The sequence below is a fragment of the Marmota monax genome, unplaced genomic scaffold, assembly GCF_021218885.2.
Source record: "Marmota monax isolate L192 unplaced genomic scaffold, Marmota_monax_Labrador192_F-V1.1 WCK01_AAM20220418_F8-fsc00152, whole genome shotgun sequence".
Taxonomy (NCBI): domain Eukaryota; kingdom Metazoa; phylum Chordata; class Mammalia; order Rodentia; family Sciuridae; genus Marmota; species Marmota monax.
In genome coordinates this window covers 3879913-3896061 of record NW_026694348.1, presented here as the reverse complement: position 1 = coordinate 3896061, position 16149 = coordinate 3879913, and the positions used below count along the sequence as shown (strand labels likewise).

General features: G+C 39.5%; 1 protein-coding gene across 5 annotated transcripts in view; it reads left to right on the top strand.

Moving 5' to 3' along the window:
* Thrb (thyroid hormone receptor beta) overlaps positions 1-16149 on the top strand; it is a 374654-nt gene that overhangs the window by 300966 nt on the left and 57539 nt on the right. The window lies entirely within an intron of this gene.

The window sequence follows — 16149 nt, the reverse complement described above, 5'->3', positions numbered from 1 at the left end:
AGTGTGTGTATGGGCGTGTGTACACACACACACGTGTGTTTTTCTTTTCCCAGTTGTGCCAGTGGTTAACGGGATTTCGATGCCTGCCTTTAACCTAAATAGACGATTTGTGCTCAATAGAGAGGTTTTAAGTTGTTGTCCTTTACTCATTAAATCCTATGTCATCATCCTGAAAAGAGAGATTATGGTGTTAGGAGGTTGTCACCTCATAAGAAAAAAAAAATAGTTAAACTGGCCTAAGTTCCTGATTGCATGAGATTTAGCTGTTCTTTACCTCACGTCGCCTCCACCCTGACAGATGTCTTGGTGCTGATCGCTTTATTGTCTTAGGGCTCCCCAAAACCTTTGCTTCTTAAATCAGTTTGTGTCGTTAAGTGTTCAAGAAATCAATTTGTGTCTTTAAATGTCCAAGTTCATGAGATTTCCTATTCTTTACAATTTAGAGGGTTTTTAAAATAATAATAATAATAATAAGGTTCTTTTGGTTTATTAATTATTACTACTCATCGTAAAGATTGTGTGTTTGAAAATCTTGCCATCGTATACCAATATGTAACAATGAAAATTTGTAAAGACTCCTACATAAAAGCTATTAAGGGATTTCTGCCAACTATCCTATCTTACACATACATACACAATTTATCATTTCTGTAAAAGAGCTAAGATTTTAGCTATTCTGAAAACATTTTGAAAGCTCTTTGTAGCTACCAGTTTACCTGGGAAATTGAGTATGCAGATTGCTTCAGTTGAAAATAGAGTTATCCAAAGATAACAGTAAATAGTCACGAGTTCTAGTTCAAGTGTAGTCAAAACTATACACGTTCCTTTTGGAAAGGTTTGTGTTTGAATTGTCCTTCATATTGATTAGGAGGTTTGAAAAATGTAAGGGATACTTAGAAAAAGGAAAAATAAGATTTTTCAAAGGAGTCAGGACTTAGGACTGCGTGTGTGTGATGTGCACACTTACACACACATATGTACATTTGTTTCAGATACAATTGAGATATAGTCAGCATTGGTGACCAAATTATATCTTTGAATTTTATAGGCTTCATTAAAACTAGGTCAGACCTTAGTTTACAGTGAAATATCCACAGTACTGTAGTGTCCTTGTGATTTAAGGACTTCATGAACTAAATCTGATTCATTCACAACTGGTATCCACATTCATTTGTTCATAGAATTCATCTATGTCACTATCATTTATGAGAAACCTTGGCTGTAGGTATTTAGAGTTCCCAACATAACATATTTCAGATCTGTTAGTGTACCTTGAAAGCAAGATGAACTGGGCATGCCTATAATCCCAGCTACTCATGAGGTTGAGGTAGGAGGTTTTCAAAACGTTTGATGCACCCTGGGTAATTTAGCAGGATCTGTCTCAAAAAAGAATTTTTTAAGAGGTATGGGGATACAGCTCTGTGGCAAAACACTTGCCTGGAAGGCATAGAGCTCTGGGGTCAGGCAAAAAAAAAAAAAAAGCAAAAGGCCAAAGGAAATAGTCTCTGGATACAAGACCCAAAGTAAAGGATAGTAGTTAAGATCACAAATTTTTCAAATTATGGGTGCTAGCATCCTAGCCTTCTATTTTCTGTCCCTGAGTAAACTTACATGATTGTTGATAGAATGAAATAAGATAAAGTATTGAAGCATTTGGCATAGTACCTGACATACAGTACTCTCCAAATAACGGACTTCATTCCTGTGAGAATTATTACTAGCTGTGCATTGTAAAATGACATATCTTCCTTGAACTGTGCTGTGTGCCTAGTAAGGAATGGAGTAAGGGAAGAATGACAGATGCGTATGGGGTGGGGCATGGTGTTTCTTTCGGCTCTTTTCACTAAAAGTGGGAGAATTACTCAGTAAGAAAATATAATTAAATGATTGAAGTGCATCTTCATGATTCTAGTAGTAATCAATAAACTACTGGGGGCTGGGGATGTGGCTCAAGCAGTAGCGCACTCGCCTGGCATGCATGCGGCCCGGGTTCGATCCTCAGCACCACATACAAACAAAGATGTTGTGTCTGCTGAAAACTAAAATAAATAAATAAATAAATATTTTAAAAAAAAATAAACTACTAAGGCAGGCTTTTCTGTGGTTTCTGGAGGCACAAGGCAATGCCCTGGTTCACCATGAAAGGGCCACCCAGAAACCTACATCATCATGGCCCAAGAATCTTACAAACTAAACTTTGCTCATTTATTATTTTGGATCCTATACCATAGACTTATCTTTTTGTTTTGTATTTAGTGATGCACCAGGAAAGCAGAGTGATTCATCTGTCTTTTCTCTTTGGACTAGGCTCTCCTCCATCTGCTCTGATTATCTACTATATCTACATAGTCAGTGCAAGGAAAGTGCTACTTGATGCCCGTTTATGCTGGGCATTTATTTCCTGACTGGCTGTCCTACCTCAGAGCACCCTTGATATCTCATTCCTGGGCTGCTATTCCATGCTTTCATTCTTCAGTGTTCATTGAGGGCCTACTATGTGCAGGATATTGCCCTTGATATCCAAGCATGAAAAAAAATGGTAGTAGGGCCAAAAGGATACCAACTAACCCCATTCCAAGGACCCTGAATGTAATTGATAATAACTAAATGGACATGACCAACACAAAAAAGATAAGTCTATGGTATAGGATACAAAATAATAAGTTGACTGCTTGAGGTTGCATTAAACCCATCTCCCAAACCAGTAACCCAGCCAGGCTGAGAAGGACTTGTAGACTTCCACTCTTCTTGCAAATTGTTGATTTCTACTCTTCACTGATGTAAGTACAGAGCCAAGAGTGAGCTTTGGCTTACTCTTATAGCATTTTAGTATTGCCATCCACATCCAAACGCATCATCAGTGGACTCCTCTTGGTGAGTAGGGTACAGAGCAGTAGGGTGTTGGTCAGTCATGTGTGGCCAGAGCTAATCAAAAGTCTTATGCAGCAGAACCATGTATTAGTCCATAAAATACCAGGTTTTTTTAATGGTCTTTCACTTCAAATCATTTACAAACCATTGTTTTATGATTATAGCACTCTTAAATGTTTTTTCCTTTGGGCTTATTTTTGGTATGTATCTAATATTTATTTTTTCACTTTGCTCTGAATACTGCTTTTATTTCAATTTGCTACCTGTGGTCTTTATCTGCTGCAGTCTTACTAATTAACACATTACTAATTAACACATTTGACTAGAATGAGAGCCCACCATCCAAATTCACTCTAGTATGGGAGGCTATTCCAACCAGAAGCCAATCACCCTTCCCTTCCCCACTTCACCTCTACCACCCACACTCTCCCTCTGTTTCCATGCCACATCTCCTTGCAGTTTGTCACAATTTGAGCTGATCTCCCTGCACAAGGAAGGACTGCATCCTACCTGTTGATCGCCTCCTCCATTCCCAGAATCTGAGATGACATATTCAGTGTTCAAAGTGTGGTCCACCCATCAGTGGCACTAGCACCTGCAACTTGTTAGGAATGAGAATCTGTATTAGAAGCTCCAGAGAGGAGCTTGGCCCTCCTGTGACTCTTAAGACCCCTGTATCAGGAAGAGCTTGAGAATTCTCTGGACAGGAAAGAGTCTGCCACCTCGTGGGCACTTTGGGAATGTGCATTTTCTTCCCTTCCTTGTGCCCGGAGTCTCTTGAGGGGTTCCATTCTTGATGGAGGCTTCCCTTAGACCTGGCTCACCTTAATTGCAGCTAAAAGATCTACTTCATCATTCCTCCTGGTAACACATCTCTCTTGGACTTGAGCCCTTCTGAGAATCCCACATTTTGAGTGGGGCCCTGTCCTCCCCTGAATTTTTACAAGGCTTCTCCCTTGTACCCTTTCAAGCCCCCCTGAACTTCTCTCCTAGAACCGCAAGGTCCCACCAGTCCAAGAAGGGTGTGCCCTAAAGAGATGGGCAGACTCCCAGAGTGGGACCTAACCAATGCCGGCAAACCCAGACAGTCAGACCCCTGTGTGTTGATGTTTGCCCTTGAAGTCAATGAGGGACCTTCCTAAAACACTGAAACCCAGTGGGAGAAAGAAAAGAGGGACTGACCCACCTCCCTGGTAGTATCAGAAGGATACCAGCAATCTAGGGAGCTCATTGAAATTTCTCTGTAGATCCTCTCTGTGTTTAAGATAGATTTTTAAAAATGAGTCTCAGACAGCCAGGAAGCCTAAGTGAATAACCAAGATCATTTTAATAATAAGCTATGTTCTCTCGTTATGAAAGCCCTACATGTTCTTTGCAGAAAAAAAAATCTATAATTGTAAATTATAAATAATTTTTTAATATTTATTTTTTTTAGTTGTAATTGAAAACATATCTGTATTTTATTTATTTATATTTTTGTGGTGCTGAGGATTGAACCCAGGGCCTCGCACTTGTGAGGCGAGCGCTTTACCGCTGAGCCACAACCCCAGCCCCATAAATAATTTTTAAAAATAATTTGTAATTCAATCCCCCAAGGACAAGCACTATTATAATTTTTATTTTATTTTGGTCCTTGCTCTGCATATCTATTTTTCCCAAACTCAAGATCCTATTAGGCATTCCATTTTTAACCTTTTTAACGTTAAATTTTAAGCTTCGAATGCTTAACAATACATCATGAGCATTTTCCCATATGATTAAATATCCTTCTAAATCCTGACTTTTATTGGCTATAGATTATTCTTGCTTGTAGATGTACCACAATTTATTAAACCAGGTCCCAAGTCAGACAAGTTAAAGTAATTTTTTAAAACAATATCTATGTCAGCAAAGGGGCAGACTATAAACTCATGCTCTTCACAAAGAAAAAAAAATGAATCAAATCATTGATGGCAATTTTAAATGATGTACAGTTCTCACTTACCAAAATAACAAAGTGCTCTAAAAATTGGAGACACAAATGCAAGTCTTTGTGTGCCTTACAATCCTTCAAGTTAGACATCCATGTTTTCAGCAGTTGATTGCTATCTTTGTCCTTAAGTAAAAACACAAGGACATCTTCAGGCGAATGAGTATTTCAGAAGGTAGAGGATTAAAAAGCCTGAGCCCTTCCACCAGCATTACCATCTGCTTCATCCATCTCGGCTCTCCACCCTGCCCCTATTCACCATACATCAGGGTCTGAGTCCCTGCTGAGAAGGGCAGTGATTGATGTACCTCAAGGGCATCTGTGAGCCTTTAGTGATCAACAGGAGAATAAGAGCTCTCTACCAGCTTCTGGCATATGGCAGAGAGACTTGATAAGTAGACCAGGGCAGACAGAAATAGAAGGGCAAAAAAGGAAAGAAGAGCTGTCGGCTAGCATAGAGAGGAAGGAAAAAACTGGAAAGAGAACAATGTTAAAGGAAATCAAACGTCAAAAATACAAGGCTTTGTACCATCCAACTTCAGTTTTCATTAGATGCAGCATGGAGTCCATGGGTGGGCCACCATGGCTCTCCAACGTCAACTTAGCTGTGTCTACCATACCTTAAAATGCAGATCTAATTTTGCCATCTCTCTCGAAATGCCCTGTCCCATAGAAACACTCACACAAGGGCACAAAGATGTGTTCAGAAGTGTTATTTATACCTTGGTTTTAGTTGCCAATAAATTGTGAGTGTTCTAAATGTCTATCCATGGGAGAACATTCCATTAATTTTGGTCTATCTAAAGCATCCACTAGGAAAAAAAAATTAACTTATTTTGAAAAAGAAGTGGTTTTAGGAATACTTTAATATAAGCAAGTATGCATTTAGAATAATGTGTTCTCATCTATAGCTTTAAAAGTCTATATCATTGTATGTACATGGGAGGGGACATGGGGGTAGGAAAGATGGTGGACTGAGATGGACATCATTAACCTAGGTGCATGTATGACAGCACATCCAGTACAACTCTACATCATATATTACCAGAGGAATGAAATCCGTGCTCCATTTGTGTATAGTGAACCAAAATGCATGACTGTCATGTATTAACTAACTAGAACAATTTTTTTAAGTATAGGGTGATGCCAATATTAATTACATAGACAACTGTATTCAAAAAAACTTCTTACAAGAGGGTATTATTGAATAACATGTGATTCTCTTTAATAGTAAGATTGTATGCTTCCCAGATAGGTTAGTTGATTTCTTGCTCTTTTATTCACCAGCTCAGGGCAACTTTTTAACCCCTCTGGCCCTCATCCCACTTTGTTTTAAATAAGCTAATTAGATCCAGCTGTCAGATTTGTTGTACAGATAAAGGATGATTTGTATAAAGCACCTAACATAGTGACAGGCATTTAGTCTCTACTAAGCAGAGAATAAATAAATGATAACTGTTCTTAGAATATAAACAAGCCCTTAGCCTTGTGTCCCCCTCCTCCAGTTTCTACCAACCTTTCTGACCTTGAATTAGAGTGTAGGACTATGTAATGATCAACAAAGAGAAGCAAAACAAAACATCACATCACCACTGGAGTGGAAGCATAAACACTTGAAAGAGGCCATAGCAACAACCCAAGTGTATTTTAAAAATAAATAAATAAACCTCTTTTAAAACTTTAAATAACAAATCACCAAAAATAGGAAGTAGCTGAACTAGAATTCAAATTCAGACAGTCTGGCTCCAACGTCAGATGGCTTTGTGATGAGATCCTCCTAAGAGCCTTAGGGATCTGGAATCGCAGGGACACAGATCTACTACCAATCAAAGGGCCCGTGGCAGCCCCACCACCATGACGAGAGCAGTGGGGTTCCACCCACAGCAACTCGCTTCCACAGCCCAGGATCATATTCCAGTACTGCCCCTTGCCAGCCATTGAACCTTGGGGTGAGTCACTTGGCCTGTTCAAGCGTCAGTTTTCTCATCTGTAAAAGGGGAATCTTCTTTTCTAGAATTGTGGAAAGAAGGCAGCTCTTAGAGGATTTCATAGAGCCCAGTGAGTGCTCAGTAGATGGAAGTTATTACTGTAATATAATGAAGCATGAATAGATATGATGAGCAGATGAGATATTAGGAGTGCCAAATACTCCTACGAGAATAACCACTAAGTGGAGACTGACAGGAGTCAAGTTTCTTCAGAAAGGAATATCATGGATGAAAGCGGAACAGATACCAGAACCCAATCCCTTGACGCTGCCAAGAGTTGGTTTTCAGAACAAAATCGGGTACAAGTGGATATTTGCCCTACTGATTTTGTATTGAAGTTATTTTGGGGAGGGGTCAGCCTCAAAAAAAATTGTAGGTGACCACTAGAACTCAAAGCCTTTCCCTCCCCTAGAATCTCTCTTCCAAGTTGCTCTGAAAGTCTATAAGTGTACCACTGCCCTTTCTCTGTGGTCTTTGAACATGCAAACTTCCTCTCTCCATGTCTTATGAAGTCACTAGTATTTCCAATGGATGGATTGGATAAGATTCCTTCTTTCCTTGATGGAGATCCAATAAAAGCAGTGGAATACATGGGAATGGAAGGAGGCCATCATCAGGGCTAGGATAGGATAGTAGGAGATGGGAGAAAGAGAAAATAAGGAGCAGGACTTCCAAGTAGCACTGTACAGATTGCAGGTTGTAGACTGTACAACAGGTGTGACTCGGTGCTCTGAAGACAAATATCAAATGCCCTTGCTTGATGGGGGATGACCCTGAGCACAGATTGAATCTACAAAGTAGTTCCAATCATATTTAAATGAATATGTGAATGACATATTGATCATAAACCATCCAGATAGCCCAAGTCTCCTCGGGTTACAGGGCTGGCTCACTCTATCATATCTTAGGAATGATACACAGGGAGCATTTAGTACAGATGAGCACGGTTTGGTTCTTACCTTTATTGTTGCCTCCAGTGAAACTCTAGCCCCATGACATTTGTCAGTATTGGCTTACCCGAGAAACCTGACTTTATTAAAATACTGCCTCTTAAAATGTAGACCGTGCCACAAGTGCGACTGTTTAATTCAATTATCTATGTTATGAAATCACTTGGCATTTGAGTTAGATTATTGTGTGTGGGTTGATGGTTTATTAGTCTAGATGGCAATATGCTCTGAGTGGCAGACTGTAACCCCACTACCCATCGTTGTCCCAGAATGCTCAGCTAGAAAGGCCATACTATTTTAAGTCAAGCCTCCGAATTAATGAAAAGATACGCATTGGGCTCTGTTTGACTAGCTCAGGAAAGAACTTCTTATTATAAGCCTAAGATAGAAAACTAAAGGTCAAAACTCTGTAAGTAAAAGAAGCGACTGCCCTTTAAGAGGGGAAAAAATACATGTTAATTTTTGCAGCACTTTCAATTGAATGGGTTTCCAAGGAAACGGGCATCTGCATTGGGTTCATCCCACTTAATATTTATGACCAGACGTAGGGGAATAATGCTCCCTTATCCTTTCCTGATCACACATGATATGCCCACTCTGAACTTTGTTTTGAAGTGATCATTCTAGGCTTTATTTTTCTTTCTTTCCATCCCCCCAAAAGGGAGTGAATGTCCCCATCTCTGTTGCTTTTTTAAAGCTTTGCAATATCAAGAATATAGGTCTGATGATCAGCACTAAAATGTAAGAATAATACACAAATCAACCTGAACCATTTTTCTCAAATGAGAACATTGTTTTACTGCAAATCGACTTAATTTTTGAATTGGTTTCCAAGAGTTGAGCTGAAAAAAAAAAATAAAACGGTTGGCAAAGAACCACCAGTCTTCAAGTCTGAGTGAGGTGTGTGTTTTCTTGGAAGATCTCTAAAGCAGACCTATAAATTCCTTTTAATATTTCTATTGTGAAGTAATGTCAGGCTTACCCACAGTTTGCAGCTGTGTAGAGAATTCCCATATGCCCTTCACCTACGTCCACCAATTATGCACATTTGGCTCCATTTGCTTCATCAGTCTATGTGTGCAAATGGATGGTTTTGTATCTATAACCACTGTTAGCTTTTCTCTGAGCCCTTTGAGAGTAAATGGAAGATATCAGGCCCCTTAACTCAAAAAAAAAAACTTCGGTGTCTCCTAAAATAATGGAAATTCTCTTGAAGGATCATGGTACAATGATCAGAATCAGGAAATTTAACATTGCCACATACTATTTTCTAATCTACAGACTTTATTTAAATTTCACAAACTGCCCTCCTACTACCCTTTTAGAAGGGAGTTGAGGACAGGACCAGGCTGGAGGGGGACTTTTCTCTGGAATATTTGCATGGGATTCTTCCTCTGGACAGGGCTGGGTCAGGAACACTGACTTTATACCAATCTTTGTTTCTGGTCCAAGATCCAGGACTGTGCCCTTCCATTTAGTTTTGGGCTCTCTTTAGTTTACTTCCCTATCCAGCTTTATCAAGGTATAGTCGACAAATAAAAATTAAATATATTTATGGCATAATGTCATTTTGCTCTGTGTGTATTTGTGGCATGACTGAATCAAGGGGTTCAACGTATCTATCACCTCATAGCCCTGTAATTTTGGGTGGTAAGAACATTTCAGATCTGATCTCAACAATTTTCAAGTGTATCATACGTTGTTATTGACTATATTCTCTAAGCTGTGCAATCAATCTCTAGGACTCACTCCTCCTGTCTAACTGAAACTTAGTGCCCTTGGCCAACGTCTGTCCACCCTACTGTGCTGCTCTGCCTCCAGCCCACCAATCCCACTCTTCAAGTTTTTTTTAGTTTCCACAACTAAGTGAATCATGCAGTTTGTCTTTCCATGCCTGGCTTATTTCAGTTAGCATAATGTCCAAGTTCACGTTAGTCGGCTTCAGTCTGGCACAGATTTGCGGTCTTTGTTTTTTGTATCATTGACATATTTGAAGAAACACAGGTGGATAATTTTGTAGCATGTCCCTCTGTTGAAGTTTGACATTTCTTCATGATTAGAATCAGATTACATGTTGTCAGCAGAAATGCTAAAAAGTTGTTATTGCATCGCATCATGTTTGTTCTATAAAAATTTGAATTTAATCATGTGACTCAGAAATAATTTCCAATCTTCCAAGCCACCTGTAAGGAAGTCTTTGTAAGGAAGTCTCTGTCCTCCAACCGCCCCCCCACCTTTTTTTTAGTACTGGGATTGAACCAGGGGCACTCAACCACTGAGCCACATCCTCAGCCCTTTTATATATTTTATTTACAGACAGAGTCTTGCTGAGTTGCTTAGGGCATCACTAAGTTGCTGAGGCTGGCTTTGAACTAGCAGTCCTCCTGCCTCAGCCTCCCCAGCCTGGGATTACAGGTATACGTCACTGTGACCAGCAGGCTTATCTCTTTACAGGTGAGCTAATTCATTGTTTTACTGAGTTAGAAGGAAGTGTGTTTCCTAAGTACACTTAGACCCTTTTCAGTGGAGACTGACTCAAAAATACAAGTCATTTGTTTCTCTATCACTCTGACATGTTTAATGTTGGAATGACAGGGACCTCTTCAGGACAAAAAAAAAAAAAAAAATTTTGTCTTCATCCTGGGATCTTCCCTGTGGGTCACAAGGAGACACAGCCACTTCATTCTCGCCTCACATTTTCATTGGATATTTTTTTCTTCCACAGTCCAATCAGATTAAATGCAGCATAACTAAAACAGGAGTCTATTTTAGGTTAATCTTGATATTTACTGTGTGCTTTTCTAGAACATTCTGACATTTGGGGAAAAAAAATGAAGAATCTCAGCTCATCATTTCTAGATTTGGCTGATCCTAGTTTTGAAAACTCTTTTGATACATCCTCTTCCATTCCCAGTGCACCCTGGTGGATCTCTGTGATCCTTCTTCCCCGGTAGGATGATTTTTTTTTCTTCATGGGGTCACCAATTTTTTTTTGACGGTCCTTACTGTGCTCCACTTTATTTCACTGTGGCTTCTGAACATGCCTGGTGGATCCACCAGAGACTGGGAATTCATCTTGATTCATACCAAAAATGTTTTCACTTGAGTGTACTCTGCGTGCCAATACTGCATCCCACGGCAAGAGTGAAAAGTTAAACGAGACACACCCCTTGTTCCATGGGTTTTTCAGACTCGTTGGCAGAGCTTTAAGTCTAGACTTAAAATAAGCAATAAACCTGTTCACATCCAAGCACCAATGTAAAGTATGTGGCTGACAGGCATTCATCTTAGAGAATAATAATGAAGAATGTATCCTGTGTTGTATAAGAAAGAATAATTCCTTACAGTGACTACGTGTACCCAAATATCCCATGGCATCCCATAAGTATGTAAAATTTTTAAAGAGATAATAATTTAGTTTTACTCCATGTTTACTTAATCCTTGAAGCGTTCAGTGTAGGAGGCTGTTGTCTGCTTATTCCAATGTCTTTTTGCATGTGTTGGGAATTTCAGACCAGGACCCTAACTTCCTCTGATATGTCTCCCTTAGATCTGGGGAAGGAACATGTGTGTTGTTAGTACACTAATGAGATGAACCTTTTAGATTTTTTTTTGAGAATCAGTTTTAATTAGCTCAAATTATTTGCAACACCACACTTATTTTTATAAAGCTTCATTGGATTATAACTTACACACCATCAAATTCTCCTATTTTAAGTGTACAGCTTAGTGACTATTAGTGTATTTACAGAAATGTGTAACTATCACCACAGTCTTATTTTATTGGGGGGGGGGGGGTTAACTGGGAATTTAACCCAGGGGGAATTTACTGCTGAGCTACATCCCCAGACCTTTTTTTAAATTTATCTATGTTATTTTTTAAGACAGGGTCTCCCTAAGTTGTGTAGGGCCTCCCTAAGTTGCTGGGACTGGCCCTGAATTTATGATCCTCCTGCCTCGGCCTCCCGAGCTGCTAGATTTCAGGTGTATACTACTGCACCCAGCTCACATTCTTATTTTAGAACATTACTGTCACCCCCCCAAAAGAAACTTTGAGCCAATTTACAGTTCCCCTCCATTCCTCTGGCATCTGCTCATCCACTTTCCGTCCCTGTTGATTTGCCTCTTCTGGGTACCACCCGAACATGAATTGCTACCCTCCACAATCTCTGGTGACTAGCATCTTCATTTAGCATATTGTTTGTGAGGTTCACCCAAATCGCACTAGGTGCCAGCACTTTGGATTTTTTACCTTTATTCTTCATAACATTTTCAAGTGGAAGATTGAAATCGTTAGTGGCGAACAAAAAGTCAATCTTTTGAAAACACATCAATTGTGGTATAATCTCAATTTTGCACTAGTTGCTCTCAAAGGTGGAAAGGCAAAGTAAATGTAAATGTCTCGATGGTTCCTTGATTCTTCCTACTCTTGAGGAAATTTGTTTCAAAATTAATCTGACACATGTTATTCTAGGATAAATAAAGTATACTAGTTTTTAAATGTCCAAATCATTTCACTCAAGCAACCACTCAATTTTTCAAATCAAATGGGCCAGTGTGAATTGCAATAAAATGATCCTCTTCACACTTTCAACTAAGTAGAGCCGGTCTACCTGCTATAAGTGATAAAAGAACACACAAAATGAATGGCTCTGGGATGTCATGAAAAACATAAATGATATCCATATAAAACAAAACATTTAAAAACATGCATTTTTTTTCCTAGAGACAGGGGGAAGCAAACACACTGACCATAATAAACATATGAAGTGGCATTAAATCAGGCACATCTTTGTGAAAACACAAATCGTTAGAGTGATCTTAGAAACTGTGTTGAAACACATAATCATTTACCTAAAACTTTCAAAACACTAAAATGATTTTTTATTTAGAAAAGCAGTAGGAGAAATGGGACAAGTAAATTCTGGAATAGAAAGGGCCTAGCCAGGCCTGGTGGCACATGCCTATAATTGCAGCGACTCTGGAGGCTAAAGAAGGAGGATCATAAGTTTGAGGTCAGACTCAGCAATTTTGTAAGACCCTAAGCAACTTAGTGAAAACCTTTCTCAAAATTAAAAGCAAAAATGACTGGGAATGTAGCTCGGTGGTTAAGTGCCCCTAGTTCAATCCCCGGTACCAAAAAAAAAAGAGTACCTAAACTTTAATATCAACTCCTTACCTTCATGGCTATGTAAACATGAGAGAACCATCCTCTCAGCTTTTCCCTCTGTGAGATGAATAGAAAGCCTCCCCCACATCTTACAGCTAGTTATGCATATACTATGCAGTAAACCTCATCATTATTTTGCAGCAGACCTCATTGTAAGTAACCAGTGTTCTAATTAAAGTGATACCAAAACTGAAATTTTATTGTCTGTTTTCTGGACTGTGAGGCCCAAGCCACATCAGACTATAATACAACAGTCCTTAAAGATTTGCTTTTCAACCAAATGTTGATTAAAAAGAGTGGACATTCCAAAGGGGGGCTTAGGAGAGGGAAGAGTTCCATGGTGCTAATAGTAGTCTGAGACATATTTCAAAAGTCTCACTTTTCTTCCCCCCAACCCCGCCCCCCGCCATGAGGATACTTCTTCCTATTCACTTTTTTGTTCATACGCTTTTCTTTTGGACTGGATCCTGAGCCCTTTTTGAATAGTAGCTCGTTCTCACAAAGCTCAAGGAGACTTTGTGATTTGCCTTTGATATTAGGAAATATCAGTTAGAATAAAGCCCTTGGTCTTCCTGGGGGCTCCTAGATGCAAGACAGTGCTAGAATTCCAGCCGCTGGTCAACATTCCTCCATCCACTGGAAACATTATACAAGGAAGGACCCCAAATAGCACAAATTTCTCTGGGAATATTAGACCCTACAAAGCATTACTTGAAAATTTCGATGTAACAAATCTTGACTTTATACTGCAAACAAACTATTATTTCTCAATATTAAAAAGAGAATGTAGCTGAGTGCAATGGCACACACCTGTAATCCCAGCGTCTTATGAGACTGAGGCAGGAGGGTCCCAAGTTCAAAGCCAGCCTCAGCAAAAACAAGGCACTAAGCAACTCAGTGAGACCCTGCCTCTAAATAAAATACAAAACAGGGTTGGGAATGTGGCTCAGTGGTGGACTGCCCCTGAGTTCAATCCCTGGTACCAAAAAAAGAAAAAGAAATGTCCAGTCAGGACTGTTGAGGAATATTGTAAGTGTGCAAATTACTTTCTCTGAGTTAGGCTTGTGGACCCCTCAAAGAGGACAAATGACATGAAGAATCACTGCCAGTCAGGGCCTCGTAACCCTACAGAATCCTGAACTCCAGCATGAGCTGGTAGTGTCATAAAAGCCACAGATAAAACACTATTTTGATATAAACATGCATTTAGATCACCACCTCTCAGCCTTGTGACCTGAGGCAAGTTACCATAAGCTCTTCAGGTTTCTCATTGCTAAAAGAGAACAATATTCTCCACTTACAAGATTTATAGTTGAGAAACATAAATGACATAATCTATGTGAAAGTACTTATCACAGCTTGGATCAGTGTATGGCTGAGAAGTGAGGGAACAGTGTGTAACCACAGAGTAGAGAACTGTTCAACCAAAAGTACAAACGGCCAACTCCAGATTGAGAAAGTGGCAAGAGATAAGATACAGGCCCCATTATGAAGGACCTGTAGGTCTGCAGAGTTTAGTTTTGAAAGCTCAGGGTGATGTCAAACTAGGAAAGGGTTGAAGGGAGAGGAAATCAATGACATATTTTAGATTTCTCCTGTAAAATCAAAACCCTTGGCTGCTACATAGAAGGAGACTTGCAAGATCAGAGTAAAATCAGAGGCATAGAAACCTTCTGGGTTGACCAATTTTTAAGGAGAAATGATGAGTTTAATTAGAAGAATGACCATGGAGAATATCTGACCTTTGTGACCAGATGTCACAGTAAAGGTAGAAATAAATCTGGATTTGAATCCTGACTTTTCAAATTACTATCTCTGCCACTTTGGACAAATACATGATTTTTCGTATATTTTTTTAAAAAGTGAGCCATCAGCTGCCCTGGAGGACTGGTTTTGCTTGCTTGTTTGTTTATTTGTTGAGGAGAAAATAGCATTTTTAATTTAATTGAAAGTTTAAAAAACAGGGGCTGGGGTTGCAGCTCAGTGGTTGAGCACTTGCTTGGCATGTGTGAGGCACTGGGTTCGATCCTCAGCACCACATTAAAAAATAAAATAAAGATAATGTATCCACCTACAACTAAAAAATAAATAAAGTTAAAAACAAAGTTATGCAAGCATCTTTATTGGAAATTAAAAAGGCAGAAACTCAGTCTTATACTTCTCCACATAAAATCAGAAGTTGTTAGAGCAACATATAGATTTTAAGTTAAAAAAAAAAGTCACATTGTAGAAATCTACTCCTGCAAGACTATTGTGAAGATTAAATTAGACTCTAACACATAGGTATATGCAGTCTTGGCATGTGAGGTACTTCAGGGGGCATCCAGGGTGAGGTATTTGGTGCCTGACTGGCCATGCAGATTTGGAGGACACACCAACAGCACACAGGGGCAGTAGTTGAACCTAAAGCGTTGGTGTGGTCACCTGGTAAAAACTTCCATGGTTAGAAGGTAGTAGAAACAAGGCAGGCATGGTGTACACCTGTAATCCCAGAAACTCAGGAGGCAGAGGCAGGAGGATTACAAGTTCGAGGCCAGCCTTGGCAAATTAACAAGGTCCTAAGCAACTTAGTGAGACCCTATCTCAAAATAAAAAGGGCTGGGGGTGTTGTTCGGTGGTTAAGCCCTCTGGGTTCAATCCTCAGTAGCTCCTCCTCCCCAAAAAAGGTGATAGACAACAGAATCAATGGAAAGACCAATTTTAAAAAGCAAGTAGAGGGGCTGGGGTTGTGGCTCAGTTCTAGAGCACTCGCTTAGCATGTGCAAGGCCCTGGGTTCGATCCTCAGCACCACATAAAACTAGATAAATAAAACAAAGGTATTTTGTCCAACTGAAAAATTAAAAAAAAAAAAAAATCAGACCCATTGGGTCTGGGGTAGAGCTAGAATTTTCTAGAATTTGCAATTCTAAGAAATTCCAGGTGATGCGATTGCTATTGCTGGTCCAGGAATCACCTTTTGAGTTTTTGAGGACTTTGGAGTCTATTCTAAGATCTTTGGGGAACTGCAAAAGGCTGCTTTCTTTAACTCACTCTATACGATGGCATATTTTGTCTAGTAAAAAGCTGTTGTGACTGGGTTTGTGATAATCTTTTGCATGAACTTGCTGGGACAACCATCCCTCCTTCGTGAAATAAAACAATCTCCACATCTTGGATGCAGGGACCATGTCCCTATGGAGGCGGCCACCAGAACTACCTTG